At 36.1% G+C, this 13,645-nt stretch overlaps 2 long non-coding RNA genes across 2 annotated transcripts in view; both read right to left on the reverse strand.

The window, feature by feature from the left end:
- The window catches only part of LOC141363413 (uncharacterized), a 418,471-nt gene that overhangs the window by 379,116 nt on the left and 25,710 nt on the right, over positions 1–13,645 (reverse strand). The gene's annotated exons all lie outside the window — the stretch shown is intronic.
- Positions 6,263–10,161, reverse strand: LOC129427829 (uncharacterized). Its single transcript, XR_012368891.1, has 8 exons — positions 9,564–10,161; positions 9,200–9,311; positions 8,983–9,098; positions 7,434–7,549; positions 7,218–7,334; positions 7,006–7,116; positions 6,805–6,904; positions 6,263–6,724 (listed from the first exon to the last, which is right to left on the reverse strand). It is a non-coding gene; the product is annotated as an uncharacterized lncRNA (long non-coding RNA).

Raw genomic sequence — 13,645 nt, forward strand, 5'->3', positions numbered from 1 at the left:
GGCAGATAAAGTTCATCAGTACACCAATACTTTAATGCCACTTACCTCAATATCTTTTAGATCTTTAATGAGAGGGCTAAAAACTTTGTCTTGACCAAAAGACCTGTAGTCCTCCTCCATGCAAAGCAAAGCAAGCTGCATACGTTCAATGTGTGACCTACTGTATGATGTGGAGGAATGTCTTCAAAATTTGCATATACACAGAGTAATTTGTGCATTTTCCTGCCAGATCCTTAAGGGCTGGCTACTTCCAAAGCATCTTGATAAAGGATTAAGCTAAAGGATAAGGCGTCAGTCTTGAGCAACTTATTCCCTGATAAATATCTTTAATATTGAACCAAACGTTTCTTTAATTGCAACCTTTTGTGTAAAACACTCTCATGGTCCTGTTTTATGTCTTTGGACTTGTTCCTGTTCTGTGTTATTTTGTACTCTTATTTTAAAGTTCTGTACCCTGTCATCCATGATTGTAGTCTGCTGTAGTTCTGTTTTTGATTGGTCCTTGTGTGATTGTTTTCTAGGTGAGTCTTGTTACCTTGTTATCCCTTGAGTATTTATACCCCAGTGTTTCTCTTGTTCTTGGTCAGGTATTGTTTCATTCAACTTGGTTTGTTTTTCCAGTTTCTTGTTCAATGCACTCATCTATTCACTCAATTCATTAAATGAAATTCAAAGATGATCAACAATTATCTGAATAGTAGAGGATGGAAGCAGACGTTTTGATTGCAATTTGAGATAAAATAGAGCAAGATGTCTTAAAGATCTTCTGTTGTAAAATGCTGATAAAATTCCTTCAGGGAGTTTCACACGTGACTTGACACAAATCAACAGGACATGTTAAGTCAAAAAAGGATAGATGGATCCAAACTCAAATGTTCTCCTTTTGTGTCAATAACAGTGAGTTTAAAAAGCTGAAAACAGGTAAAGTACTGCACCTTGTCATACTTGGTATGGCATCTTTACGTGCAACCATATTCTTGCCAGTGTAATGATATAATCCACATTTGACTAAAATTGAGTTTAAATGGACATACGTGCATATTTTACAGTAACTGTGGTCGATACGCGTTCTTCCGATCATTGATTAGAATGCCCAAGTCGCGTTTCATATTGACAGATGAAAACGCTCAGTTTATTAAATAGCCTACGTCTTAGTTAAATACGCTTACTTTATTTAATATTAATTATAAGTGTATCAAATGTCTCTTGCAAGCTATGAAGGGACAATGAATTAATACACTGATATGGTACTGTAATGCTAGACAGCAGGGGCGTCAGTTTGTGTTGAAAAGTGGTGGGGACAAAAGATCAGAAAAAAAACATTAATGCAGGACGGGGAAAATATTGAATAACGGCGCATCAAAAATGGGCACAGCGTAGGCTAGTCAACACCAAGAAAATACTAAACATAAAACCCTCAACAATGTCGACTGCACAGATATAACAGTCCCTGCAACACCAGCTCAACCGAACAGTGCAAAAGCACCAAACCGTAGAAAACAGCAGCGCGTTTAGTCAATGATTGCAATGAATTTCATTACATATGTACAAGAAAACACACCATAAGCATACAACGCAACATATGTGACCCTGGACCACAAAACCAGTCTTAAGCATCGCTTGATTTTTCAAAACATTTTAACCAAACGCCTTCAAAAAGTGGTGGGATGTCCCCAGCGTAAATAACACTATGCTAGACAGATACTTTGTTTGCACAGTCCTACCGTAATTTAGTCACTCCTAGACATACGTCTGGCGTCAGTGGGAACGTTTACCTCGATGAAGGAAAGATATTGTCTCACAGGCTATGTTTATTCGGCTATATCCAGTGCTGATCTTCGATGAAACTTTACGAGACCGGCAAGACGCTTAACAGGCGGAAGATACGTGGCGTGATTGACAGCTTTGACACCAAATGGATATATGTGAAAATCAGATGACATGATTTCACAACTTTTCATTGGCCATTTAGGTATGTGACGCATACTGTATACGGAAATGAACCTGGACATTCAATCCGTCGTTTATTTAGATTTATATTTATATATTCAAACTTATAACTATACAGTCACAATTTGCATTTATATATTCAGACTTATATTTATATACATACATACATATATATATACATATATATATATATATATATATATATATATATATATATATATATATATATATATATATATATATATATATATATATATATATATATACACACACACACACACACACACACACACACACACACACACACACACACACACACACACACATATATATACATATTACAAAAAAGTGACAAGATGAAAACCACTATTTTCTGTTACAAACTTTCACATAGCATCTTTAGGTTATAAAAACATAAAAAATTCAAATCCATAACTTGATTTTCAAAGATTTATTATAAAAACAAATTATTTTTTCCACAAAATGCAATAAATTCATGACTTTTTTCAAAATTCTATAAATCTATTGAATCAATATTTAAATGTGCATTCATTTTTGCCATTTTATATTCATTTAGTTGACTAGTTGTACACACTGATTAAAAAATAAACATTAATGGCATTAATCAAAACACTTAATTTATCATATTAGGAACACTGTCATTGCTGCGGTTATACTTGACGTCGTCGCTTAACATTGTTCACAGCGATCAGCTGTGATTCTCGTTGACTTTGAGTAAAATAATGTAAAGTTTTTCATAAGATCCACTGGGGTCAATGTGTTAGCACGAGAGAAGCTAGATGCTGTCGGGAGAACAAGATGGGAGTTAGATGTTCATGGCTTACATTTCTTTCCCGTCACAGAAAACCATCACAGGTTTATCAAAGCTATTTAAGTATTATTTTGTTCACTGTAATTTGTGGAGCGGATTTATTGCGTTCTGTAAAAAAGGAGGAGTGGCGTTTATTGCGTTTTGGGAAAAAAGGGAGAAAGATGACAGAATAACACGGTGGATATTGGATTTATATACATACAGCTGGGGAAATAAGTGTGAAATAAGTATTTAATTTGAATATTTTTATTTCCAAAGGTGCTATTGACATGAAATCTTCACCTGATGTTGGTGGTAACAACCCAAGTAATCCATACATACAAAGAAACCAAAACTTAAAATAAGTTATATGTAATAATGTGAGATGACACAGGGAAAAATACTGAACACATGAAGGAAGGGAGGTGCAAAAAGTCATGGAAAGCCAGGGCAACAGCAGAAAACTATCAGTAATTAAAAAGCATTAAAAGGTCTGGGCGGACGTCAGAGTTCTGGGTGGATGTGCGAGGCCTGGGCGGATGTGCGTGCTCAGTGCGCGTGGCATTTTCAAGTTACTTCCTTAAGTAAAATTCTCTCTCACTTACCCATCGTAAACATTCACTTGTCCCAGACAAGCGGACAAGAGTAAATGTTGAGCCCTGAAGATTATTGGCCATTTATTAGTAAGTGTTGTAAAATCAATTAAAATTTTACATAATTGTTGGCTTAATACTTTATCTATAAATGTAAATACCAATCAATAATAAAAGGTAAAGTTTACTTCAGAACAGGGGGATTAACTTGTCTTTATTAGATGATATTAGCAAGTTATTGGTAGCAGTTCTAATAGTAATAATATGCTATAAATGCTCTCTAATTGATTTGATTCTCAAATTTAACTAGTATAGCATTATATAGTTTACTTACTACACATAATTGAAACATTTGTCATTAAGTTTATTTAGTAAATATTGGCTTACATAGTCATACTATATATTCAGTTAACAATTAATTATTTTCTTACCCATAGTTAATTATTTAAAGCAACACTATGTAGTTTCCATGTAAAAATGACTTACAGCTTCCCCATGTGGTTGAAAAGCGCAACAGTGCCTGGTATCAGACACTCTTCTGCAGGCAGGGGGAGGGGCGGGGCTGTGTTTCCTACCCTCCACCGCCACTTTCAGAGTGTGCTTGTAGCAGCTAGGAGGCTGCTCAGGTTCCAGCAACAGTACAATTTGTCCAGTTAAAAGTTGTTCTATCACTGAAATAATTTTAGAGACATTATTTAAAGGTAAAAAACTACATAGTGTTGCTTTAATTGGTAATGGGTAATATAGTCACAGTATTTTCAGTTATTCATTAATTACTGTCTTATTTATGGTTAATAAGCTGTAATTCATTGTTAATATAGTTTAACTATATACTTAATTAATCCTTAATTAATGCCTGATTAATGCATTATTATGGACCCCTAAAATAAATTGTTTTGCTCTCATCTGACCACACTATATTCTCTATATCTGCTCTATAAACTATAATGTAAAATATCCGTCCACCCCACACACTGCTAATGCTTGTTCTCATGCTTATAAAAAAAGTATCTTCAACTGTGGTCAAGAAGTGTACATTTATAAACACACTCATTAAAATAAATCAGCAAACAAACTTACTTTAGAGTAATTTTAGCATTTGCTGACTTTTACACCCAAAAGATCAAATATGCAATTAACTTGAAAGAATCTCTCTCACACACCACTTACACGTGTTATTGTGCACACGTAATTAATGCGCACTTGCTTTTCTTTCCACTATAATCTACTATCTATGGTCTTCTACTCATGGGTATGGCCGATTCCACAGTTTAAGCTCACTCCAGAGACATTAGCCTGCAAAAATCAATCTTCACGGAGAAAGCCATTGTTTTCAGGTTAACATCCTAAGAAAACCTGGGATACAGCTGTGTGAAAGGCAGGATAAATCTGGCAATTGTAAACTTTGATCAAAGTTAAGTTGAGGCACGGAGACTCCAGTTTACAATATGATTTCAATGATGATTGACACATGGCTAAATGTTTAGGTTCCTTTACGTAAAAGTGTACCCGTTAAATATTAGTACTGCAGTAAAAGAGTTTATTTTAACCATGGTGCCACGATCGCTGGATAATTCTGAAATTACTTTTCAGTCATTTGCGATGTTACAGAATTTAATGTCTTCACATATTGACAATAAAGTTCATAAAGTTATACCTCTGTAATTATTTGATTGATTGTGTTTTAGAAGTACTGTATGCTCAAACTCTAATGACAGCAATGTGATCGCTGATGCGCTGGTAGAGAGAGAGATGATCAATATTATTTGAAGTCAGCTCTTAAAGGACAAAATACCCGAGTAAGCTATTACGTGGCTATTATACACATTTTTTCAGGACATTCTTGCCCAGTGGCAACTTATCCACGACCCGGTACTGTGTTGCGACCAGGTGGTTAAGGACCTCTGTTCTAGCTGTCATCAAACGGAGCTTTGATGTGCAGAATCTGTCAAAATGTATACAACCACCCTTAAAGCTTTTTAAAGATGAACACAGCGCCGCTTTGGCCCGAAACCACTAGCAATGATCAGACTAGCACACCCTTTTATCCTAAAATTTTAACGTTTGTAAACTATATCTGACTTGAGAACCGCTGAGACATTAGGAGATGGAAATTAAGCATCAGAATAAAATTTCGAAACGTTATGATTTTCAAAAACAAAATATTCTGGGATCACTCCCAGAAAGAGGACCAAGTAACATTGCCATAACATACACAGAAAGCAAGAACAAGATGCAGAAACAATGCCGTAAGGAGCGTGCGGTAGTGAGGATGCCTGTGTCAATGCAATCAGAAGTTATTATTCAGCTCTTTGACCCAGCGAAGATTCAGCACACTGGACTGAAGCAGAGATCAGGGAGCTCATCATTCTCCGGCATGACAGAACAGCACATCAGGCGCTGCTTATGATCTTGTCATAAACAAACATGCACGCATGTGGTATCTCAAGAGAGAAATCATGGATAATTAGCAAACTTCAGACACTGAGGAAAAAACCTACCAAGTGAAGTACACTCTCAGAAATAAAAGTACGTAATTGTACCTTTAGGGGTACAATGGCTTGTCACTGGGGCTGTACCCTCAAGGGTACAGTTTTTGTACCCTTGACAGAGGGTACAAATTTGTACCCTTGTGATTTGTACCTTAAGAGACCAGTTTTGTACCTCCGGTGACAATTTTGTACCTTTATTTAACAGTACAAAAATGGACCCTTCAAAAAGGGTACAAAATTGGCTTTGACAGGGTCCACTCATTGTCTATGGTTTTAAAACTTATACATATATTTCAAGTACTGTAAAAATTAAATTATAAGTGCATATGACTGAATATATTTGTGTTGATTTAGCCAATTGTTTAGAGTAAAGGTACATTTTAAACATTAGTATAAAAAATTATAACAGAAAAAGATAAAATACACAGTGAGTTTATTGAATAATCATTTATTTTACAAAAGGTTTAGATTTAAAACAGAAGTGTGTTGTTCAGTCCAAATTCACAACATTAAAAACTAATATTACATTTACACTTTCCTTATGAAATATATCAACCATTCCTTTATGACTTTAACAGACTGTCCAAACAGGAATATTTTATAACAAAATCAGTGTGCTGTTCCTTAAACCAAACAACATTTAAACATTTTTAACAGGGCCACATCTGTCCATGCCAAGCAGTGAGAAAACACACAAATATAATTTTTTTCACTGATAAAACTGTGGTGTACTCACAGCATAATGAGTAAATGAATAGGTCCATATGGAGTAATATTTCTTTAGTTTTTGTTGTGTTAATGACGGGTGGTAGATGATAGTCAGTCAGCCTCCTTAATGGTAAACATCGAAAACTGCTCTGGGCACTTTTTATACTTATCTGTGAAAAAACACAAAAATATGAATAAATGTTCCACTAACAGAACTGTGGTATACTCACAACATAAATAAGAGTGGTACCTTTAAAGTTTTTGCGTGTGAATGATGGTTAGTTGAGAACAGTCAGCCAGTCTCCTGAATGGTAAAGATCCAAACTTGCGCAGGAAACGTTTGTGCTAAACTGTGAGAGAAAACACATGAATATGAATTAATTTTCCACTTACAGAACTGTGGGGTACTCAAATAAGACAATAAATAAATTAATAAATTTGTTTACGTTACCTTTAAAAGGTTTCTGGGTAAATAACTGTTTGGTGGCGAGTAGTCAGTCAGTCAATCAATCTCCCCCCTGACAGAGAGATTCAAACTTGTGCAGGAAACGTTTGTGCTAAACTGTGAAAAAACACACATAAATATGAATTAATTTTCCACTTACAGAGCTGTGGTGTACTCACACAACGTAATAAATACATTAAAAAATGTGGTAACCTTACCTTTAAAAGGTTTCTGGGTAAATGACAGTTTGGTGGTGAGTAGTCAGTCAGTCAGTCAATCTCCCCCCTGACTGACTGAGAGAGATTCAAACTTGCGCTGGAAACGTTAGCGCTAAACTGTGAGAAAACACATAAATATGAATTAATTTTTCACTTACAGAGCTGTGGTGGACTCAAACAACATAATAAATACATTAATAAATGTGGTAACATTACCTTTAAAAGGTTTTATAAGTGAATAGCCATTTGGTAGAGAGTAACGTTAGTCTGTCAGTCAATCTCCCCCCTGACTGAGAGAGATTCAAACTTGCACAGGAAACATTTGCGCTAAACTGTGAGAGAACACATAACAGGGTTTATACAGAAATCCTTAAGTTAAATTTACTACTTTTTACTACCTTTTTTACTACCTTCAGAATATTTTTTAAAACCATCACGACACTGAATGGCAAGTGTTAATCAGCGACCTTTCTATTATTTACACAGATTTTGACATATATAACATACAAAAAAGAATTAAAGTGAAAACTGTAACCATAGTGAACGAAATTGAATGACTGTACATTTATCAACTAAATATTACGTTACAATAGAGGCAGCGCTGATGTGCTATTTTATGCGCAAAAGTTTCTGCTGTTTACTTTCTCCTAAGACCTAAATGGTCGTGTTTATATGAGGATATTTGCAAAGACGGGATTTTTGAGGCATATGTGTTATTTAAGGCCAATAAAGCGGCAAAAATACGTACAACACAAGCTCAATGAGAAACGAATGGGCGGCTAGCGTGCTCCTCTGACACAGAAACAGCGGACGCACTGTTGTTTGTGTTTGAATGGTTAAAATCACTTGTTTTTAAACTGCTGTGCTTAAATATATGTACAAATGTTACGTTTTTGTGACCAAACGCAAATGCAACTGCAAGAACCGACAGGTGGATGACATCAAAGTCCCGCGAGACCATTTCGGAAGCAGTCTCCTCTTATGATTCCTCGTCAATCGCTCTCAAGGGATTTGGATGTCATCTGCCTTTTGGTTGTTGTGGCGCCACATGAAGTTTACCCACGAGTTAAACAAACCCGTTGTACCAGCCACTGGCTATATCAGCATAGCATTAAAAAGCGTGACGCGGATGATCAGTAACGTGAGAAATCATTTACCCCCAAAATACAGGACCCCTTGTGCAAAGACACGCAAGTTACCTGTTTGGTTTTCTTAGCCCACGAACTGAAGGGCTTGCCAATCTTCATCATTTCGCTAAGCCAAGTCAATCGTCTTTTACGCCTTTATCGATCTTCAAAACATCGGAGCCTTCCTGCATTTATAAGTTTGACCATGCTAGCTAAAAAACTTTTACCTCAGCTTAACGTGATACAGTCAGAAAACCCGGAGTGGATCCGGTGCGTAGTGATAACAGAACGCTTACAGTGGAGAGAGGAACGTGATTTGGCTCCACTCCAGGCTTTGATCACATCCCAGAGACGAAAGATCTTTGATTATTTGCCCAGATATGCAGGTGATTTGAACTAATTTCCAGGCATCATAACATTACAAAAGGCAATCGAAAATTTACTACCTCGTCAGATGACGTTTACTACTTTTTACTACTTTTTACTGGCCTTAATTTGGCATATTTTAATTTACTACCTTTTACTACCTTTTACAACCCCGCGGAAACCCTGCATAAATATGAATTAATTTTTCACTTACAGAGCTGTGGTGTACTCAAACAACATAATAAATACATTAATAAATGTGGTAACGTTACCTTTAAAAGGTTTTATAAGTGAATAGCCATTTGGTAGAGAGTAACGTTAGTCTGTCAGTCAATCTCCCCCCTGACTGAGAGAGATTCAAACCTGCGCGGGAAACATTTGCGCTAAACTGTGAGAGAAAACACATAAATATGAATTAATTTTTCACTTACAGAGCTGTGGTGTACTCAAACAACATAATAAATACATTAATAAATGTGATAACGTTACCTTTTAAAGGTTTTATAAGTGAATAACCGTTTGGTAGAGTAACGTTCGTCTGTCAGTCAATCCCCCCTGACTGAGAGAGATTCAAACTTGCGCGGGAAACGTTTGCGCTGAACTGTGAGAAAACACACATAAATATAAATTATTTTTCCACTTACAGAACTGTGGTGTACTTAATGCACATTATAACCTGCTCATAAAAATGACTCTGAGGCAATAGTGCTGTGTCAATGTCGCGTTGTATACAACTTTACACAAATTACCGTAACCGAATCAGTATTAAAATCAAGATTCACGACAAGCAACATGTTTTTAAAGTTTAAAGATGCTTTAAAGACGACGAAGGAGTTTACAGTGCTTTGCTTACCTAATGCTCTTCATGTCTGTCGTGTCGTCCTCCTGTTGCGCTGCTCTGTGAAGCTCAACTCCGACCGTGAGATGTGGGGGATGGGCGCGTGTCAAAATAAAAGCGCATTTTTTCAGGTGGATGTGTGAGGGATTCAGATTCAGTATTTATTCAGTTTAAGTTATGGTTAATCAATTGCAGTTTTTGAGTTCATATCACAGTTTTAATAAGTGAAATTAACTTTTTTTTAATTAAAATTTTAAATTAAACACACTGTCAATGAACAGAAGAAAACTAAAACTACTTCAAGACCCATGTGCCCAACTAAAGGAAACAAAAATTGACACAATGGTTACAATGGTTATTTACAGCAGTTGTCTAGAACAACAATTAAAAAAAAATGACAGAGGCTGTCTCTTAACATTGTACCTTATTCATTAAAAGAAATGGTACATATATGTACCTTTTAATGGTTGGGAACAAATATGTACCTTTTTGACCCTCAAAAAGGTACATACATGTACCTTAAGGTCCAATAATGAGCCCTATGGGGTACTTTTGTGTAGATTGTACCTTGGGGGACAGAAATGGACCCCTACTGTACCCCTATTTCTGACAGTGTACTTAAGAAGTGGCCCACCATATACCACTCACTTATTTCACCCCACTCGCAGTGGCGGAACTAGAATTTTTTTAATGGGGTGGCCAGGGGGTGGCCAAAGCTACTTTAGGGGGTCCATAGTCCATAAAAGAAAATGACGTATAAACATGTATCAAGAAAGCATAAATTAATCTTTTGATCGCATTAGATGTAAACATAATAAGGGTGAATTTTAAATCTGTGAATTTCTTACATCTGATTTACTGTCTGTTAAAGGGATTCACCCAAAAATGAAAATTCTGTCATCATTTACTCACCCTTATGTTGTTCTAAACCTGTATTTTATTTTAATAAACACAAAAGAAGATATTTTGATAAATGATGGTCAGCATACAATTAATGGTATATCCACTGAATTCCATCATGTTGTTTTTATTCCTACCTTCTTTTGTGTTCATCAGAAAAAAGAAATTCGTACAGGTTTAGAACAACATAAGGATGTAAAAATGATGACAGGATTTTCATTTTGTGAACTATCCCTTTAATGAAGCAAAAGATCAGGAAATCTAAACTCCATGATAAACCTTAAACTTACTTCAAATAGCAGAGCTCAACACAAAAGATGTTTGGATTAATCTTTATTTACGAAGATACAGAAGATGTAAAAGTTTTCTTTTTTCTTTTGATATTTAATTGACTTTAATGACAGATAGACTTCAACAGGTTAGGTTAAGACCGAATGCAATAAAATGTTTATTCTTTTAAGACGTACAGTAACCAAATGTTTAGTATGAAAATCACCAAGACAGCTATTTTGACATATGAGCATTTGTCCGTTTAAGCCAAAACGACGCGAACATGAAGTCGTTTAAGCTCTATCTGTGCACACGCACTATCAGATATGCGCGTCGCGCTTTCAAGTTCAATGTGGCAATCCAGTCGAATTAACAATCATACAGTAGCCTATAAAGATCACGTCAAGAATGAAAACATGGTGCTGGGTTTTGTTGTAAAAAGAATTGGCGATCTTAGACTTTATTCAGTCCACAAGAAAATTACCACACTTCCAGCATATACGGTGAAATCATGTAGTATTAGCAATGTACGACTTCACTTACATAATTTTAAAGAGATTCCAAGCATTATGTAGACATTTATCTTCTGATGGTATGAAAAGTATTCGTTAAGTCACAGTAATTTTTCTGACGCGTTTTTGAAAAGACGTCACTGTGGAGAGATTACAGAACGCGCATTATATATTTTCTTAATTTTGTGAAAAGCACAACATTCAGTTTTTATAAACACACAAAAAATGACACTTTAACGTTTTAAATGATGGTATAAATCATATCTGTATGTCCAAAATCAGCAGAGTAAACCAAGTCTCTTTGCGCAGTGACTGAAAAATAAAGAGTTTGCGCCGCGACCGCAGGGAGGGTTAATATTCATAATGTTTGTTTTTAACAATGTGCTGCGCTGCCGCACGTCGAAAATAAACATAGCGATTAAGTGAAAGTAGCGCATTAAATTTGGGGTGGCACACGGGGTGGCCAGTGACATGTCAAGGGTGTCCAGTGCCACCCTGGACACCCCTCTGGCTCCGCCACTGCCCACTCGTGTGATCATTTATGGCAAAAACTAATTTTATAAAACAGTTCAGCACTCTAAAATCAGGCATTTTTTACAGTTCATATGACTCATTTCAAGAGAAATTAATGGCATCTCTAAATTCAAGAAATTATTATTCACTTCCATGAGGGAAACTATTCACTTGGTTGTTAATTGAAAAGATCTAGATTAATCTTAATTAAAATTGGTTTTCAACATATGATACATATTTAATTTAACTATGGTTTTAGTTGTACTTCTATAACGGCGCAATGTTCTGTAAACTGGTTTTAATTAAATTCAGACAATATCACAGTTTACGGGGAACATTTTATTACTGTTTCAACCAAAAGCAATTCCCATGCTGGATATCACACAATGGCCTGCACATCGTGTCCTTTCTGTCAAACACATGCAAAACACACATTGTTAATATGCAACACCAAAAAAGAATAACAATTACAGACTGTGGAACTAAAATGCATAAAGGGAAAGTAATTGCTCATGCAGATCAAACTGGCAGTGTAACCTCTCTATGTACTACAAAAGAGAGAATTTGACAGAGAGGAACAGATAATAAGATAACCTCACTAACTTTGGCACCTTTTAAGCTGCACATTTAACAATTACCTATTTTAATAAGTCATTTTGGTATACAGGTAAAGTTTGTTTCTCATACAACCCATATTGCTGGCAATGTAAAACCTTCATTTGGGTAAACTATCATTGGGGTTGTTAACACTTGGTATTAAGATGTGTTTACATCAATCAGATCACAAGTGGACGAGAGAGACACATCATGTTTACACTTTAAATACGTATTTAAATCCGTCCACTTTTGACCGCTTCTGTCCTGAATGTTAGGGGGCGGTCTGTCGAGATGGCGGGCGAGTCTCTCCGCTGTCATTTATGGGAGTTATGATGAGTTTATATGGATGCGAACTAATATTATGTTGGAGTCCACTGCTTGTGTAGTAAGTAAACATGCTGCACAGTGTTTTGTACATGTATATGTTAGAGCTTTCTCTGATATTTCAGCGCAATTGTTGAAATAGGATCGCGCAACTTTCACACACTTGCAAAATGAAACTGCGGAGATCAGCTGCTTTAGTTTTATCAATGAAAGGCTAAAAATAGAGCTGTTCACTGTGTTCGCACCAGAAGTCAGAAAAGACCTACGTAAAACATTGTGCTCAGTAGCTCAGATTAGATAAATGGGCGGAGAGAAGGCGGTCGCGTGTGGCTGTTCGAACACATTCAACCACATGTGCGTTTACACTACAAAAGCAATCCGATCGAAAGGATTTTCAACTACCTCTGAATGTGGTTGAAAGTGAATGAAAGTGGACGAGCTCAAAACGCCTTGAACACCGTTTACACCTGGTATTAACGTCATCCAGTTGTGATCAGATCGATGAAAACGCATGTTAATGCCAAACTGCCTCATTTATTTTTATGAAAAATTCCACTTTATTTTAAGAAAGAGAAACACCCCAGGGTTGGCCAGTGACAGTTAATAGTGACCACATCTGTGAAGCTCTAAAAATAAACAGACTTACACCATTAATGCAACACAAAGTAGACTCATAGCTTAAAAATACATGAATATAATGTAAATAAAACACAATAGCTTTGTGTAGTCTTGTTAATCACAAAAAATAGTATTCCTACATTTTGCTTACTTTGACGAAATATTGCTCCTGCACATATCACTGTATCTTTCGATTGGAGTGTCCACTAGAGGCACTGCAGGCGCTTGTTTTTTCTACGTTTTGATGCGGCTTCACTTCAGGCAGGGATGGGGAACTGGCGGCCCGAGGGCCGCACAGGGCCCGGGGTAAATTCTTATACGGCCCGTTGGACCATATTATACTTCATCAAATACTTTTAAAAT

The sequence above is a fragment of the Misgurnus anguillicaudatus genome, unplaced genomic scaffold, assembly GCF_027580225.2.
Source record: "Misgurnus anguillicaudatus unplaced genomic scaffold, ASM2758022v2 HiC_scaffold_34, whole genome shotgun sequence".
NCBI lineage: Eukaryota > Metazoa > Chordata > Actinopteri > Cypriniformes > Cobitidae > Misgurnus > Misgurnus anguillicaudatus.